Source organism: Cyprinodon variegatus, unplaced genomic scaffold (assembly GCF_000732505.1).
Source record: "Cyprinodon variegatus isolate N-32 unplaced genomic scaffold, C_variegatus-1.0 Scaffold1563, whole genome shotgun sequence".
NCBI classification, from domain to species: Eukaryota; Metazoa; Chordata; class Actinopteri; order Cyprinodontiformes; family Cyprinodontidae; genus Cyprinodon; species Cyprinodon variegatus.
The window spans coordinates 97954-104347 of record NW_015152016.1 but is presented as its reverse complement, the minus strand read 5'-3'; positions in this window follow the sequence as shown (position 1 = coordinate 104347).

Here is a 6394-nt window from a genome sequence, read left to right as displayed (position 1 = left end):
ATCGTTATTGAATTATCGCCCAGCCCTACTTGTAGATAAATTAATTTAATCCCATGTTCTGGAGGAGAAACAGATTATTTCAGGCAGCTGAAATATCCACTCTCTCCTCTCCTCCTCCCATATCTCTGTAAAAAAAAGAGCAACTGTTTCCATATTCTCAAAAATAGTTTTGTGTGATAGCATGTCGTATACTAGAAATGACCTTAATCCAGTGATCTATCATATTTTACATTAACTCTTCATTTCTGTGTCTTGCTATCAGCCAGTTTCCATTTTCTGATATCAGTAATAAAAAATGATAAAAACTCACTACTTGCTGGAAAACTTTGTTTGGTGACTGACCTGTATTTCTGTCAGGCTGAAGGGACAGAAGTTGGAAAAAGACAGATTTTTCTGGCGTTTAAAATAACAACACAAAACAGCTTAAAAGGACCTCGTCTATTTATTTATTTTACAATTTTCATCAACAACTGCTGATTAAACTGGATGTTACAACCTTGGCATGAATATATGAGTTGTTTTTAGCCAGAATCGATAAGAAGCGCAGTGAAAATGGTCCCATTCTCCATGTCCGCCTCTCTGGCTTCAATGCACCTTTCGACACAAGGGGAACAGAATTTCATACAACACCGGGACAAAGAATGTCAGTCTGTTAGCTGTAGTGAGGTGTACTTGATGGCTAGTGGTGAAAACTTCTTTTTCTGCACGGTAATGCTACAGGCTGCTTTCCTGCTGCCACCATCTGGTGAATTCTAGTACTGCACATTTTACTCAGATCAGCAGCAGGGCCGAGCTCAATTCGTGGCAGTGGCTGCGTTGCAGCAGTTCCGGTGACAGTTCCGGTGGCACTTCCGTTGGCTCGTTGTGGCTCATTGCAGCAGTTCCGGTGGCTCGTCGGCAAATGGCACGATGTATTACTGGCCGCAGCCACTAAATTATTTTTTCATGTAGTTTTTGAATTATTTTTTTGTTATTTTTCTTGCCGTTTTTCGGCAAATGCCTTATTTATAGTGCTTCTAACTAGATTGTTTTTTTTTTTATATTGTGATGTTATCGCTTAATAACCTGTATTAAAATGTATTTTTTTTATTTTTTTTTGTATTGTGATGTTATTGCTTAATAAACCGCATTAAAAATTTTATTATGTCACATTTACTTGATGGAACGGAGTAGTTTATCTGCCAATAAGTGACCTCGGCCAGCAGCAGCCACCATCAGCCACTACACAGCCACTCGGGGGCAGTCCGGCTGTCCTGCCAGTAGGCTGCCCGAGCGACTCCCAGGTTTACTGACACCATTTTGGGGGCAGGAGAACTCGATTTCTGTAAACTATTATAAATTTTTTTTGCTTGCCGTTTTTCGGCAAATAACTTTTTTTTTTTCATTTATTTATTTCCTTACAAATATTTTTTTTATAGTTGCTATAGTACCGCTAAGCAGATAATATTGTGATGTTATTGCTCATTAAACTACATTACATTTTTCATAAAGCCACATAGTAGTTCATCTGCCAATAAGTGGCCAATGGCACTGCCACTTTCTGCCACTAGGTGTCCTTGGCCACGTCTAACTAAAATACTGTTTTAAAACCTTGACGTTTTTGCATATTAACATGTGGTAAACCCTTAATGAAGTGACTGCATTAACTTTGGAAGCAATGGCATATTTAGTGGTTTCTATGTATTCAATGCTGTAAGGAAAAAGGCATTACACTAACTGACACCGTCATGGCCAGGTGCTTTCAGAATGGAAATGTATGTCATATTAACTAATAATTCTGTGTAACACAACAGCAGAGGACACTGGGGGATGACATTGTTCCACAAGATAGGCTACTTGAGGTGAAAATGAGGTGAGGTCGTAACAGTTGTAACTAAATTCTGTAGGTATACGTATCAGTATCCTCCTCCATTACTCTATCCAAGATGCAGAGAGGCAACAGCAATGACGACATATGGTTACTCGGAAATTTCTTTATTTACAGAGTTTCTTCAAATCTGATAAAACATTCAGATTTTTTTCATCCAGAATGTAGAGACAGAACTTTTCACAACTTTTTCTTTATAAAAGTGAAGTCCTTGCTGGAGACTGTTCATCGTAAACATCATCCCACGTCTTAAGGGCTTGGAGAGCTTCTGCTTGTTGTGGCTTGTCCATATCCAGAGCAGCAGGAAGTGTTATTCTCCCACTAAATTTCTGTTCTCTGCACCAGTTAGCTGAACCCTAACTATCGACAATGTACGGCCTTCCCTGCAGAAAATGAAAATTATTTACATATTGCTTATTGAGCCTACATTAATGGATCATATTTCCCTTTACATTTAACCAAAACAGCTGAAAGTAATTTTCAGCAGGGGGTGCAGTGAAAATATAACAATACATAAGAAAAGGTTATCAGTTAATGGATTGAGATTCACTACTTTATTGTCATATACACTTCAGTGCACACAACCAGTGTATGTATCACAGACATCGGTTCTCAGGTGAATATATGTGCTATTAATTAAATTTCACTATAATATTATAATAACATAGATTTGTTAAGCTGGCATGAGTCTGTCTCTGTGTTTATGTCACATGTGACTGTTAGCCTCAACATCCTTTTACGCAAACCACAAGCTATAAACAGTTCTCCATTACACAAAGAACACAGGGTTACTATGGTGACCATGTGTTGATTAAAATATAATTAAAATACACATAGTTTAAAAATAGAAAAGGCAAAATAATTTTTCTTTAAAATCGACCTGTCGACACTAGAGGTTGCTGCAGCACCCCTACTTCCAATAGCTATGTAATTAAATTAAGTTTTGTGTTTGTCTTTTCTGTCGCTTGTTCTTCTTTGACTTTCGGAAGTTGTAAATAAAGGAAAAAGAGGGGAGGGGTTGAGACACTACTGTACTCTATAATGACTGCAATATATGCAGGTGTGCACACAGATCTGTTCTTTACCCCTCCTTTTCCTTGACGGCATTCATGAGAATCATCTCCGCTTGGTAGCGGCAAAGATTGTTATTTTGCAGCCACTGAATCACAACCTACATCAAATAAATTTAATGTACAGAAGTTATGAAATACAAAATCAGTCACATTGTCATCTTCTATTGGAGTATTTTTTAATACTGTAATGGATAGTCTTTTTATCACATTATCTTAGCATTGGTTATTATTCAGCAAGAACAGTTACAAATGAAGAACATGATGCATACATTACCTCTTCTTTTTTCTGATGCAGGACCTACAAAAGATAGACATTTTTAATATTCGTTACCAACACATATAGTAAATACATAAGATATACCTTGAAAAGGACATTGCTGCATGGAAATTGTTGGTGATTGAATTTCTTAAATAGTATTTAAAAATATTTCAATTTCTTTTAAATATTCAAAATGTTTCTCTGCATCAAGACTACTTGCCATGTATGCCATGTAGGCGCTTCATAAAAACAGGAGCTGTTTTGATTACTGAACTTTTACACATTGGGCAGTGGAAGTGGCTCCTGGATGATTGTTTGCCACGCTTGTTTGCACAAGCAGGCAACAACAAATTTCTCTACGAAAACACATATAATTTTGAATAAAATGCATAGCACACCACAAATGGGAACTGTGAAATTATTAATATTAGTAAACAATCAGTTTTAATTATACCTTGACTGTCGGAAGTAAAATAAACTGCTTCCCTCAGGTGCTTTTCCATAAGATGAGCACTGTTTTCAAGCTCTTTTTTTGTCACAGAAGGGGCACTGAGATGCAGCACAGTTGAACAATGATTCAGCATCATCAAATGTATGATGTGAACCTATGATAGAAAAAAGGATAAATCACCATCCATTTTCCGTCACGCTTATCCCAAGTGGGGTTGCGAGGGGTGCTGGGGCCTACCTCCAGCTGTCTACTGGCGAGTGGTGGGGTACACTCTGGAAAGGGCGCCACAGAGACAAACAGGACAAACGACCATTCACACACACCTAAGCATAATTAAGATTAACCAATTAATCTAACACTCATCATTTTGGACTGTGGGAGAAGCCGGAGTACCCGGAGAGAACCCACGAATGCTCAGGGAGAACATGCAAACTCCATGCACAAATACCCCGGGCCAGGAGTCAAACCTGGAACTTTCTTGCTGCAAGGCAGCAATGCTAACCTGTTTACCACTGAGCAGCTTTGAGGTATTCTTTAAATAATTGTCTCTCAATAATCTTTATTCTAATGCACAAATCATTCATTGTCTATTCCAGCAAACCATGACACTAGCCTCCCCTAAATCTCAATCCCAGCTGAAACTGTGACAAAGTAGCAGAAGCATGACTTTAACACTCATGGATGCATTAGCGTAAGTAGTGTTTCTTAATGTTAATTATTCAAATGAATTTCACCAATCCATGCCATACATTTCATATACAACAAAACGTAACGTACATTTTCCAACGTCAGTAGGAGACAACAAAACTGAAAAGAACCTATGCATATCATAAAAAAACATTTTTTTATAGTTGACAAGCCTAATATTCTATAACTGATTTATCTGACCACGCTTTAGTAATAAAAGAGGCGTTATTGCGTTAACTAAACAGTTGATATACAAAAAATGTGCATTTTCATTTAAGAGCAGATACATACAATGTGGTGGGCTACATACAAACTATACATAAGTTGCCTTCACAAATAATGCATTTTTTTTCACGTCTTAGGTATAATATCCACAAATCCAGATCATATATTTATTAACAAATACCTGTTAGCATTTGCCTATGGCGGTGCTATGCACTACAATCTGCCTTTTCATTACTTTTGTACATTGCAATACTAAGTATAACAAGTATACTAAGTATTATAACATTAAAACATAATTCAAACTGTTACAAGGGTATAATGAGGATACATACAAAGGTATCCAAAGTCGAAAGGAGAATTATTCTCGTTCACTTGGCCAAATGAAACTCGACTCCAATGAAAGAATGTTGTTGGGCTGAGTAACCACCGACTGCAGACCGCAGATCGGGGCATCCCTTAATATTCTGATGCTGATGAAGATTCTCAGTCATCCAGGTCATATTCATTCCATAAAATTCAAAAAAATCCACTAGACTTGGTTTCAAAGATTTGAAGACGTTTCGCCACCTCTCCAGGAAGCTTTCTGAATTCAGATGTGATGACATTTGAATTCAGAAAGCTTCCTGGAGAGGTGGCGAAACGTCTTCAAATATTGGAAACCACGTCCAGTGGATTTTTTTGAACTTTTGCAGAATCCCTTGATATTGAGAAATGGACAGGTAGAACCATGCCCCGTCAACGTAGACACACGCCCCGATCTGCAGTCTGTAGTCAAGGATACTTAGTTCTGATCCCGTCTGTAAGTCTCTAGGTTGCCAGATAAGGATTTGGGCAAGTTATGAAAACAACTTATGACTGAAGTATCCAGAAATATCTTCTGCCAAATTGGCCACGAAAAACAAAAACCTTGGGTTACCAAAGGGTAACAAACCAATTACTACACTTTGTGTATTATATTAAAACTTTGAAAAACATTCGAAGTTAGAGTATATCTGACTACCTTTTACTGCTGAGAGTATGCGAGAAAACAATAAAAAGTAATGACCAACATGATGATAAAAAAATTGAACACTTTCGTGTTATGTAGAAATTAGTTATCCTTTGTTAGTAAGAAAGGGTCATACAACATCTAAGACAGTTGTTAAGCTCCCAGTGTCTGAATATATATATATATATATATATATATATATATATATATATATATATATATATATATATATATATATATATATATATATATGTGTATGTACACACACACCATAGTAGCCCTGCCAGCAGAGACGGCCACCATAGTGGCCGCATAGTAGCTGCTGCCAGCAGAGACTGTGGTGGGAGTCTTTGCTCGAAGCGGCCGTCACTATGGCAGTCCACTATGGGGGCCACTTATTGGCAGATGATCTACTTAGTTCCATCAAGTAATTGTGAATTTATAAAAGTTTTAATGCAGGATACATCACAATGACATCACAATATTAAAAAAAGATCTACTTAGAGGTACTATAAATAAGTTATTTGCCAAAAAACGGCAAGAAAAAAAAATAAAAATAAAAAATTCATAAATAAGGTATTTTTCAAAAAACGGCAAGAAGAAGAACTAAAAAGTTAAAGAAAATAAGTTATTAAACGAAAACCAGCTTCTGCAGCCACCAAAACTGTCAGTAAACCTGGGAGTCGCTCGGGCAGCAGCCGACAGATGCTGCCATCAGCCTGCCATTGGAGTGGCTGATGGTGGCTGCTGCCGGCAGAGCCTGCTATTGGAGTGGCTGATGGTGGCTGCTGCCGGCAAATGCTGCCATCGGAATGGCCGATGGTAGCTGCTGCCGGCAGAGCCT